Source organism: Lynx rufus, unplaced genomic scaffold (assembly GCF_022079265.1).
Source record: "Lynx rufus isolate CCGP_SWC_20201006 ecotype Redwood Valley unplaced genomic scaffold, mLynRuf1.p SCAF_10, whole genome shotgun sequence".
NCBI classification, from domain to species: domain Eukaryota; kingdom Metazoa; phylum Chordata; class Mammalia; order Carnivora; family Felidae; genus Lynx; species Lynx rufus.
The window spans coordinates 60,795,041-60,811,620 of NW_025814824.1; the positions used below are offsets into that span (position 1 = coordinate 60,795,041).

Consider the following 16,580-nt stretch of genomic DNA (forward strand, 5'->3'; position numbering starts at 1 on the left):
CTAAGAACACCCAGTTCTCTTGTTTCGGGTGACAGCAGTGTGCTAGGTACTAAGCTGTGAGGTCTCCATATGTTGTCTTGTTGAAGCCTCCAACAAAGTGTTGTATCTGTTTTGCAGATGAGAAAACCGAGGCACAGAAAGATGAAAGAACTTGCCCCAAATTTCTAGCTAGTACCTGTTGGAGCTGGGTTCTACCCCAGGTCTGTGTGCCTCCCGAACCAGTCACTTTTCTTTCCTCCCTCACCAGATGCTCTTCCCAGCCTGCCCTGCCTCTCACAAGCACCACATCACATTCCAAGGAGACAGTGGGTATGTATAATCCTATAACCCTGCTGTATAAACTGTGAGGTGCTGTTTGTGGGAGGAATGACTTAACCGCTGAACATTCAATAGCGGCCTCCTCTGAAGCCCCCGGAGCTCTGTGAAGGCTGTGCTTTGGCGCTGGGAGTGGAATGCAAGCTGATAAAATGCTCTTCCTGCCTGACAGGGTGTGGTGCCCAGCAGAGAGGCCACGCCTGTCCGTGAGGGCCAGAGGCTGGAAGGGCTCACACCTGACTCCTGGTCCGACCGCTGCTCGGCGGGAGGCCTGCAGAAGCTGCCCGGGAAAGCCTCCCCCATCTGTGCAGCAAAAGGAGAGCAGCTGGCCCGAGAGTCCCTCTGCATAATGCAATTACTCACAATGTAGGTCAGTGGCCCCTGCAAACATCCTGCTTTTTCAGGCCGCACAAACGGACAGGCAGGGAGTCGGGCAGGGGTGGAGGTGGTGAGTCCTGAAAGGCCAAAGGCTTTGGTCTCGCTCTACCGTAGACTTGCTGGGTGAGCGTCTGGCACGCCCCACCCTCCTGGAGACCTCAGTTTCCCAGGTGCAAAGCGAGTCCAAGGGTTAACTTACGGTGCAGTTAATGTGAGCCTGCGCACATTGAGGGATGACTACATTTGTCCTATATTTCATGACTGTATTTGTCCTACACTCACTCATTCAGAATCGACTCAGTCTCGTGTGCCTGCTGTGTGCCACGGGCTATGCTCCACGCAGGGTCCAGGTATAGACACCCGCAGGGCGCTTGCCTTCTTGGAGTGGTCACTCTAGGGAGCGCGAACCACACAGTGCAGCTGCGAACAGAACGGTGATCAGCGCAGCCAAAGAAAAGTGCCAAGGGGGGCACCGACTGCAGGTCAGGCAGTCCAGGAAGGCTTTTCTGAAGTGGTGACATTTAGTCTGAGGGCCTGAAGGGTGAGAAAGAGCAGCCATGTGAGCACGTAGGGGGAGAGCATTCCTGAGAGGGGGAACAACAGGTAGGAAAGATCTGAAATGTCAAAGACTTTGGCATGTTTTAGGGAGCAAGAGGAGGCCAGCGTGGCTGGCGGGTAGTAAGTGAGGGGCTGACACTGCTTTTTACTCGATGCTGTGCACACAAACCACCCAGGGAGCTTGTTAAAGTGCAGATGGGGGCGGGAGGTCTGGCTGCGGCTCAGGATGCTGCATTTCCAAGCAGCTCCCAGGTGACCCTGATGCTGCTGGTCCAGGGACCGCCTTCTGGGCAGTGAGGCCTTAAAGGATCCTAGACAACAGAGTGACGTTTGGTCCGCAGCTTAGCAGATCTTTGGTCAAACATCCAGATTCTCTTGTCACTCACACACCCCTGACACTGAGTGATAGCTTAGTACCAGCACAGACCTGACACAGCTTGTCTGTATGTTCTGACCCTGGAACAGATCTCAACCACACTGGGCTTCTGTGTGTCCTGCGTGGGGCCGGCCAGGGTTTCAAGTCTGGGCAGGGAGGTTGGGGTGGGGGTTCTGGATGGTGGGAGTGAAGGGAGCCATATGCTTCACCTGTGACCACGGGGCTCTTGGTCCCTTGGACCTTTTATGCCTGCCACTGCTGTGAGTGGCTCAGGTTCCCAAGCCCAACTCAGCCTGTGCTGCTTTGAAGGAGGGGTGCCTTCTACCTTCTCACCAGCTCCCAGAAGCTGACTTTCAGAACTTTTTCACTGGGCCATTCCTGCTGCTGCTGCTTCCTCTCTGCCTCCTCCTCCTCTTCCTTTCCCTCCCCCCCTTCCTCTCCCCCTCCTCTTCCTCTCCACCTCCTTCTCCTCCTCCTCCTTCTTCTTCCTCTTCTCCTTTTTTAATTTCAAAGTTGATTTTTGAAATACATAGTAAAATTGGTGTTTTTTTCTACTAGAGGAGAGTATATGTATGTATATCAATGTGAATTTGAATGTGTGTGGTGAGGGGAGGGGAGGGGAGGGGAGGGGAGGGTGTCTGGCCTTCATGGGCTGCATTTCAGAATCCTGAGATGCTTTTCTTTTCCTGGGAAGGCAGGTGAATGCCTCTTCTGGGGGAAATGGTGAGGGAGTCTCATCAAGGAAGTCTGGGCAAGGAAGGGAAAGGGCCCTGGGTTCAGACCCCAGGTCCATCACTTGCCAGCTATGTGACTTTAAACACATCCCTAAGCCTTTCTGAGCCATGATTTGCTCATCTGCAACCTCCCAGGGTTGGCAAGACCATCAAAGGAGGTAAATGGTGTGTTTAGCAGGCCTTAGAGGCTGGAAAGCCCGCTCCTTATATGTAAACCATCATCATTATCTCCCACTGCAGAGTCACAGAGCGCTAGAGCCGGGAGGAACCTTCTGGATCCCTCTGGGGCTGGGCTGCTTATCTCAACAGCAGCAGCCCCACATCTCTGAGGCAGCAAAGCTAGAGCTGTCATTTCAAGGTAAGAATTTCTTTTTTAGAATATTTGGTTATGAGTTTGGGTGAATTTTTTTCAGGATCCCGGATCTGGAAGGGACCTGTGAGATCACACACCGGGGTTTCTCAACAGGGATGCTCCCACATGTTTTTCTTTGGAGAGGGTACAATTCTTTGCTGTGAGGGACTGTCTTGTTCAGTGCAGGGCACTCAGAGCTCCTAGGCTGTGGGCCCTAAAAGCCAGGCGTGGTTTCTGGTCACTGGAACAGTGCAAATCTCCCTCCCCTGGCTGCCCATTTCCAAACACTAAATGCACTACTCCAATTCCTCTTTTTACAGATGGAGAAACTGAGGCCCGGCAGAGCACTCATAGTGAGTGGGTGACTGAGTAGACGCCCAGATGCAGGTGTCCTGAGCCCGGTCCTGTGCCCTGGGCACTGGGTCATGCTGCAGGCTGGCACAGGAGGGGCCAGCCTTGTGGGCCGCTCACCACAACATTTATGGGGATTTGCCATTCATGGGTGCTAGGCAATGCCGTATCAGCCCCCCGGAGCTGGCTTTTGGGTGTATCTGATCCGTTGGTGCTATGCGCCCTTGCTCACATAGGGCTGGAACAACTTCCAGAACAACAAACATGGGGCCCAGAGCCGCTCACCTGATGCCCTCTGGCCACATCCTCACGGAGCCCTGCTTTGTGGAGGGGAGATGAGGTGGAGGAGGTGGCCAGGACCTCACCAAGGAGGGCAAGGAGCCCTGGTCAGCCTGAGGACACCATTTGGACAGCAAGTTCCCCACCTGGTCCTGTTCAGACAGGCATTCTGCATTTGGAATCTTGTGGGAAATCTCATGGTTGTGAAAGGCTCACTGCTGGGGTGAGGACTGTCTTGGGGGAAGTTAAGGGCTGATGAGTGCCGTAATAGGTCCTAATCTTTCTAGCCCTTTGGAGCCCATATGTGTTCAGATGGGACAAGAGACTTGCTTAAGGTTACACAGCAAGCCAGAGGCGGAGGCAAGCACCATCTCCTTCTTGCAAAGCAGGGTTGGGGGGGGCGCAGCTCCACTTCTTTTGTCCTTCCTGCGGCCTCTGTTCCCTTCCCTGGGGAGGTGGGCCTTCGAAGGCGCCCCTATTTTCCTTGGGCCTGTGTCTGAGGCCTCCGGGGCAAGCCTGGAGCAGGAAGTGCTCACGGATGTTGCCACCGAACCCAAAGCCAAGAGGCGCTCGATCGTGAGGGTGCTTTCACCAGGCACCCGGTGAACGGGTGGTGGCCCCCCTGCTTCTCGGGTGTCAGTGTCATGGTCTGCAGCGGCCCCTGTCAGCACAAGCCTGCCTGTGCTGGGGAATGAGACCAGTGCCCAAACACACAACTCCCCAGATGAGTCGATGACCCAGTGGCACATCCTCAAGAGAGACAGTCACCAGGGGACGGCTGGGTGCCAGCGTGTGGGTCTTCCCTCAGTTCTAGGGCAGGGAGAAGCTCACAGCCTCTGGGCAGCGTGAGGGCCATTGACGCGTTTTACTTGATCCACACAGTGCTTACATTTTTTTTGTCTTCATAGGCAGGACTTAAAACTCAGGTGATTCACGGGAACACCCAGATTTTTGGCTTCTTCTGAATGAGATGCTAGGAAGCACAGGGCCTGGCCGCGTGAGCTGGGTCTGTCTGCCACCCACCCACGTCCATGCTGCTTGTCCAGAGTGTCCCTAGTCCCTGGCTTCCCATCTGGGGGGTTTGAGGCAGTTCTTCCCAGATCTCAGGGCCCATGAGACCTCAGCTGACACTGGGGTACGTGGAAATATGGGTTAACTGTTCACATGGTCACCTGAGTTTTCTAGAAGCAGCAAGTCTGCTGGCCCCTTACCCTGTGAGGTCCCCTCAAGCGCCAACATTCCGTGATTCCGCGGTGGCAGCACCAGATGGGAGGCAGGGTCGTCTGCCTAGAGTCTGGCTTGCACCCACCTCAGCAGGACCAGGATGCCTCAACCCACAGGCAGAAAGCCGCAGGCCGGCATTTCCCAGCGTGCCTGTGGGAGCCACGGCTGGGTGTCCTGGGCAGGCAGAGGCCAGAGGGCCCCCTGGTGGCGCCCCAGTGAGGAGGGGGTAGGCAGGGGATGAGCAGATCAAGGAAAAGAGCAGCGGGAGACAAGAGGGGCTGCAGAGAAGGGAAGCCTGTGACCTGCAGAGCCCGCAGGAACAGTGAGACTGTGAGCTGTAAGGTAAATCCTAAGCATAAACAAAACCCAGAGCTTCATGAGGCAACAGTCACTTCATGTGTACCCAGCATCACCCGGACAGTGACTGAGGGAAGGAAAGCCTCTGGCACGCCATGCTCCTGTCTCCCTGGGGAGTTACCCTCTGCCTCCACCCCAGCCCCCAGCCTCGTCCAAAACTCCTCCTTGGGCGATTTCTGTTTCTCGAACTAGTTGCCCCTTCCTCTTGCCCTGCAGCCGAGCTTTCTGAAAAAGGCATCTGGAATGCCAGCTACATTCTGTACCTGTCACCACTCTCCCCAGGCCACTGCAATGCTCCCCATGGTCTCCACGACCCACCCTAGTGGCCAGAGATGAGGGACCCTATTTAGTCCCCTACCCTCAAAGGCCACTCTGGATGGGCTCTCTCCTGTCACCTCCAGGACTTGCCCTCTCCCAGATCTATGCCTTTCTCTGCTGGGGCCCTCTTGCTCCCCTTCCTCCCCCGGAGGGGCATCTCTCTGTGGGGCATCCCTTTCCTCGATGTTCCTGGGCCTCCAACCTAACGTTTTCCATCTGAACTTGTCACTCTCTCCCTTAAACCTGCCCTTCCTCTCGCGTTGTCTAGCTCAGAGAACCGCTCCACCCAAGTGAGACCAGAACCCAGGGTGTCCCTTCTTTTCTGATTCCACCCAGGCCCCCAACTCAGAGACCTTCAATGCTTCTCAGACCGCAGGAAAAACGCACTGACTTGTGACCGCAGCATCGTGACCCTCTATGATGGGCCCCACGTATCTCTCCAGCCTTGACGCCCATCATCAGCCTCATCCATCCATGGCCAGGCCTCCTGGTCCTGGGATAACCCCTGTTCACCGCCGTGTGAATGGCACCTGTTCCTCCACATGCCAGACTCTGGGCTAAGCATGTCATATATACACCCCGTTGCATTCCTACAATCACTGCATGAGTGAGCTCTAGTGAGCCCCTTTTCAGGGGTGCTAAATGAGTAGAGGAGAGACTGAGTGCCGTGTTCAAGGTCACACAGGCACTAAATGCTGGAGCCGCAACTTGCTCCCTGGTCTGCCCAACTTCCCAAACCTTTGCTGTAAACCACAAATCCCAAACTACACAAAAGCGTGCCCTGGTCACTAGAGTGCCAGCAATGAGTTTCAAGTGTCCCAAGACGGTGCTCTCCTCCACCCCAGGGCACATGGTTGGCCAGGCACCTCCAGCCACGAGCTGCCTCCGCGGTCAATCTGGTGCCCTGCCCTACTCGAGATTTCGTCCTGGCCCCGAGTTGGCCAAAGGCAGCCCCTCCTCCTGTACTTTCCAGTCAGACCTGGGCATGCCTGCTCAAGTGCCCACTCACCCACATCCTGCCTCTAGGCCAGAATCCCTCCGGCCTCTTTGTTGGGGTAACTGCCCCTGGTCTGGGGAGAGGTCTGTGGCCCCAGAAGTGAGTAGAGCTCCCAGAGGGCCCCGATCAAGTTGCCCAGCCCTGGTCCTTGGCAGGACTGGCCGTCTCTCCTGCTCAGCTGATGCCTCAGGGCCGCCAAGCTGGCCCTACTCAGCCTGGCCATGCAGGTGCGGTGTTTCTCATCGCCCTCTCACAGGAGCCTGCCGCATGGCCTGGCTGCTGGTTCACAGTGACTCCCTGCTGTCAAGTCCACGCCCAGCCTGGTGAGAACAGGGAGGGGACAGAACTAGGGTGTGAGAACGCTCTAAATCAGGAAGCCGGAGCATGCAGGGTCCTGGACAGAGCTACTGTATTTCACCACTGCTGGGCACGTGCACTCAATTTTATGGTTTTCAACGCCATTAGATCTGCCTAACAACCCTAAAAATTTAGTAGGGCCATCACCCTTGTTCCCATTTTGCCCAGAGAACACCTAGTCCGGGAATAGGCTGCAACTCACCCAGGGGCACACACTTGATCCCCGCGTCCTGACTCCTAGCCCAGGGCCCTTTCTGTTGTTTGTGCTGCTCACTGGAACCCTGGCTCATCTGGAGTTCTGGGAGTCCCAGCTCATCAAGGAGAAAGGAAGGTGGCTGCGTGGGCGGGCGTCAAGTGCCCCCTCTCCTGTTCTCCGCTGCATCTCAGATTTTACCGTCTGCCCTTGGCTAAGCGGCAGTAGGGCGACAGCACAGTGCCCTGGGATGATGGACAGCCACGGGCCCTGCCTCTGGATGAGGGTTCTGGCCCCAAGCTCTTGCTCCTGCTGAGCCCCAGGTTCTCGTGGAGAAATGCCAGAGTCACCTGCTTTAAAGGGCTGCTCTGAGCACTGAGCAAGAGCCGGGTAAGACAAAAGACTACAAAGCCCAGAGACACACGTGCCCCAGGGTAATGCAAGTGAGAACAAAGCATCCATTTCATTTTCCTGTTGTCATTCAGGGAGGCAGGCGGACTGGGAGCCCCCAAAGTGCAATGTTGCAAAGATTGTCCCAAAACAGGATGCTGTGATTGGTGCTGCTGCCCCCCGCTGGCCACGCTGGGGATCCTCCAGCCACCCCCCCCCCCGCCCCCACCGGGTGGGTGGGCATGCCCCCTTCTTCACCCCACAGCCTGCTCACTTTTCTAGGCCCTCTTCTCTTCCTCCCCGCCCCCGCCCTTCTCTCCTTATATACACACATATAAAGTCTTCTGAGATCACACTGTTCCAGTTTGTGGATTCACACACCTTTTGGGCTTGAAGAGACTCAAACATTTTCTTTCGCTTCCACTCCTTAGTGTGTACTCTCTGCCAAGGGTTCGTCTTTGCACACCTCTGATGATGAGACACTCACTACCTCCTAAGGAAGCTCAGTTCATTCTTGGGACGAGTCAGATTAAAATGGGAATGTTCTTCCTCATCCTAAGCTGAGACCTGAATCCCCAGAACTTTGCCCAACGGTCATGGGCTCTGCCGTCCGGGCCCCTGCAAGCCATGGCTCCTTCCTAAGCTCCGGCGGTTGTGCTCCTCGGTCACCTCTCTTTGCTGGGTTGACATCGACCCTTTCTATGTGGCACAGTTTTTAGCCCTTTCCCTTCCTCCTGTCCTCCTGTCCCTCTCTGCATGGGGTCTGGGTCCCATCTGAGACACAAGTTTCCCAGGGGGTCTGAGTAGGGCAAGAGTGCTGTCCCCTCCCCGCACCTACAGTCCCCTGAATTTGCACTGGTTATTTGGCAGTTGAAGCATACCATGGAGCTTGGCGGTCCACATTGTCATTGTCCATGTTTGAGGGAATACTGGTCACACACACACACACACACACACACACACACACACAAACACACACACACACCCCTGTCTGCTGCTCCTTAGGGATCTAAGCAACCATAGATCCTGTGATGCAGAACCCCTGAGAGCTCTCTCTGCTGTCCAGGAGAAATGTGCTGGTGGCCCCTTTGTCATCCCTTGTGACATTTCAAGGTCTCCTTTTCCATGTAGGATGTGTTGCCCTCCTGTGCCACTCCAAGAACCGGCCACCAAAGGCTACTGTGACCTAACGATCTCACTGAAAAAGAATTAAAAAGGCCCAAATGAGAGGGGGAAGCGAGCAATCTAGGGACAGGTTGCGTCAGGGCAATAAGAATAGGAACGTAGATTTAAGGAGGGTTGAAGTGGTACATTTTTCCTATGGACCAGAGAAAGTGACATAGCTTTGGCATAGCAAAAAGTAAGCATACAATCACCTCTCACGTTAACTTAGCGTTTTTCACCAACATAATCACACATACCCCTATGACAATCCCACGCAAGGTAGGGCAGGAAGTATGAGCCCTATTTTGCAGATGAGGACACTGAGGCTCAGAGAGGTTAGTGGGCTGACCGAAGGGAATGAAGGAGCGGCAGAGGCAGGGGCTCCCCCCATACCCCAGCTGCTTGTCCACAGTTCTCAGCCCCTTTACCAGTGTGGGGGGGTGTCACATGGCCAATTCTGGCCAGTGTGCTGTGTGTGAAGCACCATTTGCCCCTAATGGGCTGAGGCCCAGAACTGTTGTTGTAAGGCCGGCCGGCTGCCTGGTGGTGGGGCCCGGATCGCTGAGCGGCCTCGTGGAAGACAGTTACCCTGGAGACTATGTGGAATTACAGGTGGACTTTGAGTGAGAAATAGGCTTTTTATGCGTTTGGCTGCTGAGAGTTAGGGGTTCCCAGATTTAGAGGGTTACTGCAGCCTGGCGCAGCCTATCCCCACTAATACAGAAGGGCAATGACATCTGTTTTATGTTATCACGTGCCAGGCACCACACTAAGGACTTTGCACATGTCACCGCACGCAGTCCTTAAAGCTGCCTGTGAGAAAAGGATTGTTCTTCCTCTTCACTGTATGGGAAGATGGAGACACAGAGAAGTGAGGCCACCTGCCGCGCATCATAGGACCACTAAGGTGTGGACCCGGGACGTGAATCTGGGTCTATCTGATTGGAAAGCCTCGATGAACTCCAGTGATTTGCAGAAACAGATGGCCATTGTGTTCCAACACCCTGTTGGGCTAAATGCTTCCTTTGAAGATGGAAGATTGCACAGATTGCTTTTCTCATTCAGATTTTATGCCTGAGTAAAATCCTTGTGCTATGATTTATTATAGCAACACTGATTTTCCAATTTTAAGACAACAATGCGGCTTGAAATAAAAGAGAAAGAAAACATTGAAACATTTGAAACCTTTGGTTTCAATCCTTATTACATCTTGCTTGAACTGCTCAGGGCCTCTCTTTTCCCCTCCTGCCTCCAGTCTCTCCCATTGCGACTGGCTGCCACAGCTACCTTCCTTCCTTCCTTCCTTCCTTCCTTCCTTCCTTCCTTCCTTCCTTCCTTCCTAAATTCTTTCCTTTTAAATTCTTTTTTATTTTTTATTTTGTTTATTTTTTTTATTAGTTTTGTTTATTTTTGAGAGGCAGAGAGAGACAGAGCGCGTATGGGGGAAGAGCAGAGAGAGAGGGAGACACAGAATCGGAAGCAGGCTCCAGGCTCTGAGCTGTCAGCACAGAGCCCTATGCGCAGCCTGAACTCATGAACCGTGAGATCATGACCTGAGCCAAAGTTGGATGCTCAACCGACTGAGCCACCCAGGTGCCCCGACTTTTTAAATTCTTTTTAAAAAAATGTTTATTTATTTTTGAGAGAGAGAGAGAGAGAGAGCGCGCACAAGTGGGGGAGGGGAAGACAGAGACACCCACACACAGAATCCAAAGCAGGCTCCAGGCTCTGAGCTGTCAGCACAGAGCCCAACAAGGCATGGGGCTCGAACCCACAAACCATGAGATCATGACCTGAGCGGAAGTTAGATGCTTAATGGACTGAGCCACCCAGGCGCCCTCAGAGCCTCCTTTCTAAAACAGAGTCTAAGCATGCTCCCTTCCTGCTCAAAACCCATAAAGACTCCTCGTCCCCTCCTGCAACACTTTCTAAATTATATTCTTCAGAATATGTAAATGTAAATATGCTCCATGAGAAAAGGGTTCCGTGGCCAAAGAAGTTTTGAAAATGCTAATTACATTTTTTATTATTAAATATTAAAATGTTTAATTAAAAAATTTTAAACTGCAGGACTTTTCAGAGCCTTTAACATGCTAAATTCAAGTCCACTGTACATTTCCAAGAGGCAGATGTATAGTTTCTGGGATTTCTTAAGCTGTTGGACCATGAAATCCCCCATTCCCTTTTATTTTGGGACACCTAATGGGATTAGCATTCTGTATCATCTACTTTGGGAGGATGTTGGCTTTTAGGATGAAGTCTGAAGTTCTCAGCTTAACACTCAAGTCCTCCCAGAATCTGGTCCTGGATCACCCTCCAGGCTCATCTCACAAAGCCCTGTCTCCGACTACCCCAGGGTTCAATCTCTGGACATCTTACTGTTTGTCATATCACTCAGTGCTAGGTTGTGGGGTTCTCTGAGCTGTAACCTGGAGAGAAAACAAGGGTTGAGGAACAATGTCAGAAACCTGACACAATACAGCCTGTATTGGGGAAATGTTAAGAACACTCTATTAGTGACGTGGCTGAGATGAAAATGGGAATGAGGATTGCACGACTAATTGAAAGCCCTATGTTTACCGAGGCTCAAAGAATCCCTTTTAGAAACAGGAACTGGGCCCGCGTATGCCAATGAACAAGGCAAAATGGGTGCACGTTGGAAACAAAAAGCACCAAGATATGCTGGGCCGAACCAAAGATATCAACGTTAATAATAAAGTAATTAACATGCACGGGAAACGCAAAAGCTGCCAGGAGGCTGATAAGAGAGCGTTATTAAAAAAGAATGAGCAGTGTAGCTAGCAGAGAAGTGAAATTAAGTTTTGCATTTCTTATTTTATCATGGGCCCCCCAAATACTCTATGAGTAATAAATAGGTCTTGACTTACTGCAAAAATACCAATGAGGCTGGGGCCAAAATTCGCTGTGGACCCTCCCTCTGGTAAAATAAACAGATCAATCATCAGTCAGCCAGCCAGTCACTGAGAACAGGAGGAGAGCATAGCAGACCCATGCCAGGTGGTGTGGTCGATGGCATGGTGGTTAAACGTGCCAGCTCTGGGGCCAGACTGCCTGAGTGCTAATTCCAACTCTGTCACTTACAAATGACGGGACCTTGTAGCAGCTATTTAACCTTGTTGTTGCCATCTGTAAAATAGGCGTAAACACAGTGCCCACCTCATAGGTTTGAGGATTAAATGGACTGATGTGGAAAACCACCAGATAAGTGCCTGGCCCCAGGGGAGGGCTCAGTCGGGGCCAACTGTTACTATCACTACACCTCCATCACCCCCTGCTGCAATCTACCCCCCCCAAAAGCTCCCTGATGAGATATAAGTTCAAAAAGCATTTCAAAGGACTCATTAAGAAAAGCAGATCAGGGGTGCCTGGGTGGCTCAGTCGGTTAAGCGTCTGAATTTGGCCTGGGTCATGATCTCGCTGTTCCCGAGTTCGAGCCTTGTGTGTGTGTGTGCGGGGGGGGGGGGGGGGGCTGTGCTGAAAGCTCAGCGCCTGGAGCCTGTTCCAGATTCTGTGTGTTCCTCTGTCTCTCTCTGCCCCTCCCCCACTCACGCTCTGTCTCTCTCTCACAAAAATAAATAAACATTAAAAAATTAAAAAAAAAAAAAAAAAAAAAAAAAAGAAAGGCAGACCAAACTCTTGTACCCTCATGTCATGGCTCCTGTGTCTGGTTCCCCGGGGCATTCAGAGGAAGAGCAGGAACCTGGAAACAGGCATCTGAGGACTGGTTCAACCTGGCACATTATCCTCAGTCACCTATCGGGCTCTGAGGCTTTAAGTAAGCCTGTGCCTTGGTTTCCCCATGAGGGACATGAGGGGTCTGATTACGTGGTTTCTTAAATCATTTCAAGCTCTGAAATTCTGAGTCCACAACAGTCACACAGACAAACATCAATTATAAAGAGTGTAAAACGAACCCTCCTTGAAAGTTCCTCCTCGGCCCTCTGTTCCTGGTACTGGTCCTCCTGGGCCCTCGGGCTGGAAGCTGCCCAGTTTTTGGCCTCCTGTGCCTTCCTCACCAGCATGTCCACACGCCCTGAGCACTGTGGCTTGAGTCTCTCTGCCCATCTCACCCTGAGGACACCACGCCCTGTCCCTCGGGGCTCATGCTCCCTCACCCTCACTGTGTCACCTTCCCAGCCTGTCCCTTCCTCAGGGAGGTCTGTCCCCCACCCCCACTTTGCTCCTTTGCTCTCACTCCTATGAAAACTTTTTTCCCCAAACATCCATTAGCTGATGGTACAAAGAACTCTTGTGTGCACTGTCCTCTAGGAGTCAATAACTGCTAACGTTTTGCCATATCTGCTCCCCTTCTCTTTGTCTTGCTTTCTCTCTCTCTCTCTCTCTATCACACACACACACACACACACACACACACACACACACACAGACACACACATGTACGTTTCCACCCTCCCCCCGCCCCCAGGCCATTTGGAAGTAAATTTCAGACTCCATGACACTTCAGCACAAATAAGTACGTTGTCCTTCACAAGCACGTTATTATCTCTTATCACACCTACGACAAGTAGAAGCTGGTAACTAGAGTGAACCTTGATAAAGACCTCATCACGTTGCTCCACTGCTACAACTCCTTGAATGGCTCCCAACTGCCTCTGAGGTTAAAATCCAAGCTCCTTCCAGCCCTGTACCTGCTTTCTACCAAAAAAGCAGCCAGATGCAACCGATTCTTGAACTCTTTCTTACACATACCCTACACTTGCCTGCTCAAGGATTTTCATCTACTGGGAATGCCATTATTCCTTGAGGCTTTGCCCGTTGTTTAAAACTGAGCTAAAATCCTATTTTGTCCAAAAAATATTTTTTTAATGTTTATTTACTTTTGAGAAAGAGACACAGAGAGAGAGAGAGAGACAGAGGCATGAGTGGGGGAGGGGCAGAGAGAGGGAGACATAGAATCCAAAGCAGGCTCCAGGCTCTGAGCTGTCAGCACAGAGCCCAACGTGGGGCTCGAACTCAAGGACCGTGAAATCATGACCTGAGCGGGAGTCAGACACTTAGCTGACTGAGCCACCCAGGAGCCCCTTATTTTGCCCCAAATTTATAAGGTCTTTCTAGATGAAATGCATCTTTCTTTTCATATCTCCATAGCATGTGGGAAGCTAGTGTGATGACATATTTCACGCACGGAGGGAGGCAGGGACGAAAGAATCACAGAGAAACGGAAGGGATCCCTGATTAAACTGTGTGCCTGAAGAGTCCACGTTACCTCTGCACCTTTCCAGGGTGTCAGTACGTGGCCTCCACTGTGCACTCCAACTTACTTACTTGCAACTGAAAAGATCCTAATGGCTACGGTAGGGATTAGGGCTGACAATCAGTCTTCTAAGGCTGTGAAGCAGCCGTAGAAAAATACAACGCATTATGCTCTAGTTGGACTGGAAAGTTGCTTCCCAAAGAACTTCCACCTCTTCCTACCCTTGCTTTGGAGTGTCCTTCGCCTGGGGTGCCTGTGTCTACCTTTACTTGTCTGTTTTTAAAAATTTGAGATAAAATTCACATCACCAAAAATGCATCATCTTAACCATTTTCCAGTGTACAGTCACCGGTTTTTATTGTATTTACAATGTGGTGCTACCATCACTACAAACCGCCCCCCCCCCCACCCAGGGAGTAGAACCCTACCCCCCATCCCCCTCTGTCAGCCCCTAATCTACTCTCTGGCTCTGTGGGTTTGCCTACGGACATTTCACATGGACAGAACTGTACCATATGGGGCCAGGTAGCGCCTGGCTTTTCTCACCAAACATGATGCTGTTAAGGTGCACTGTGTATTCAAGCTTCATTCCTCTTCATGGCCAAATCATATTCTATCGTCTGGATACACCCATTTTGTGTACCTATTCACCAGCTGCTGGAGGTCTGTGTGGGCTTGACCTGTTGTTGCCATTATTAGTGCACACATTGTCATCTCTCTTGAGTGCGGATCCAGGGGTGGAATCGCTGGGTCCGATGGTGACTCTGTCTAATTTTTTGAGGACATGCTAGACTGTTTCACACAGCTCCCGTGGTCTTAAAACCACCCAAGTCCTTCTTGTTCTTTCAAGATGTGGGGAGAAAAAAGTCCCCTCTCTCCTTTTTTTGGTGAACTATTTCTCAAGGCAGGATGATTAGCCTGTGCGATTAGCCTCTGTGATCCTCTAGGGTTGGGGGCGGAGTACTGACACTGTCAGTGAACGCTTCTGTCTCCCTGGGACTGGTGGAGTCCTGAGAGCAGGGGCTGTGCCTCCCTCAGTGCTGTGGCCCCAGCATCTGGCACGTAGCAGAGCCTAGTAAATGAAGTTTGGGCAAATGAATGAATGGCTCCTGCCTCTCTAGCAGTCTCATGGTGCAGCTGAGCATCATGAAGGCTTCTCCAGAACAGAGGGTGGGTTGTGCTGAGAGCCTCCTGGATGTGGGAGTGAGAGCGAGTGGGAGGGGCACGGGGCGTAGATGTGGGAGAAGCCACGGGGCAGGGGGGAAGTGTGCATGCGTGGATGGGTTATACCCACACGTGCTTATGCTCATAGACGCCCACGGAATGGGCCTTATGATACTGATCCAACTGGTTTATGCCTAGAAGGGGGAAGCGAGGACAGTAAATGTGGGCAAGATGGCAGTTAGGATGCCTGGTGACAGACAAATGCTGGAGGCAGTAACAGTAAAGACTTCACCCGGGGGTGGAGCTCTGCTACTTATGAAGCAATTCCCCCTCTGTGGTCTCATGTGAGAGTCAGCGTGGAGCACGGAGGGAGCAAGGCTTTGGGAGCAGCAGGCCTAGCTTCATGCCTCGGGGCCCCACCCGCCACCTGTATGGTCCAGAGCCGGTCAGTTGACTCTGCAGACCTTCAAGTGCTCACCTGCAAAATGGGAACAGGACTCTCTCTGCTCACGGTGACTGTGTAAGGATTAAGTGAATGCATTTTGGTGGAAGTGCATCGGAATGGATAAATCTACCTCACACGCAGCCCTGCCCCTCAGGGCTTCCCTGGGAGGCTGGCAGGGTAGTTGGGTTAATTTCCTTATGGAGTCAGAAGGTTTGTGGAGTCAGGGGTGAGAACGAAAGTCACAATGATAGAACGCCTTTTATGGGTCAGGCTCAGTGCTAGGCACTTGAACATGTTATTCCAGTTAATGCTCCTAGTAAACCTGTGAGGGAGGCAGGAATTTTTCCTAATAGGCACTGCTCAGAGGGGGTGAATCACTCACCCCAGGTCACACAGCTAGGAGATGGCGGCATATGGATCAGAACCTTGGACTGTAGTATCTACCTCATCATTCCTCCAAAGCTCACAGTGCAGGAGCCTGGGTTGTGAATGCATTCCATTCCCTTGGCATGTGAATGCATTTCCAGAAGGCTGCCATATATTTTTAATAATTGGTATGAACATGCAATCTCTCGTCAGCTGGCTTCCCGTCTGCTGTAAGACACAGATAAGAAAGAAAGAGCCGAGCGGACACAGGAAAATCCTCCACACCCGTTGGCAGAAATCACTCCAGCCCAGAGTTACCTTTCTCGATTTAATTCTCTGAGCCTTCTGTGTCTGACTCATGTAGGAAAATGACTTCTTGGGTGAAATATTAAAACGCCATGCGCGGATGTTCATCGTCTCGCTCTGGCAGCTCTGGTGACGATGGTTCAGGGAGACAGGCTGTGCAGTCTGGGTCTGGGCATCAGATTTGATTCCTCTGGGGTTCCCGAGCCAGGAACGTACCGGTCTGGGCTCAGGGGACCCAGTGACAAGGAGTCAGACACAGGGAAATGGCAAGTTGAGGGACTAGTTCTCAGGGGGCTGAGGGGCATGGTGGCCAGGGGCCAGATAATAAATAAGGCTCCATGTATAGCTAACCTTCATCAAGAGCCCTCAATGTCCTCTCCAGGGACTGGCTCTTCTAATCCTCCCAAAGCCCTCTGCAGTAGGAACTATTAATATCGAGACCCGTATTCTGCATGAAGAAACCGTGGCCCTCAGAAGTTGTCCCTCACTGTATGTATCAATTTCCTATGGTTGCTGTAACACATTTCCACAAACTGGGTGTCTTAAAACAATAGACATTTATTCTTGCACGGTTCTGGAATCCAGAAGTCTTAAAGCAAGGTATTGGCAGGGCTTGCCTCCTCGAAGGCTCTGGGGGAGAATCCTGTGCATCTTCTAGCTCCCGGTGGCTGCAGTTCCCTGGACTGTGGCCACATGTAACTCCAGTCTCTTCTTTCCCCT

The 16,580-nt window shown here is 52.0% G+C and overlaps 1 protein-coding gene and 1 long non-coding RNA gene across 2 annotated transcripts in view; one reads left to right on the forward strand and one right to left on the reverse strand.

Annotated features, from left to right (window-relative positions):
• The window catches only part of GABBR2 (gamma-aminobutyric acid type B receptor subunit 2), a 347,460-nt gene that overhangs the window by 21,419 nt on the left and 309,461 nt on the right, over positions 1-16,580 (reverse strand). The window lies entirely within an intron of this gene.
• On the forward strand, positions 2,610-9,518 carry LOC124502289 (uncharacterized). Its single transcript, XR_006959895.1, has 2 exons — positions 2,610-2,719; positions 9,105-9,518. It is a non-coding gene; the product is annotated as an uncharacterized LOC124502289 (long non-coding RNA).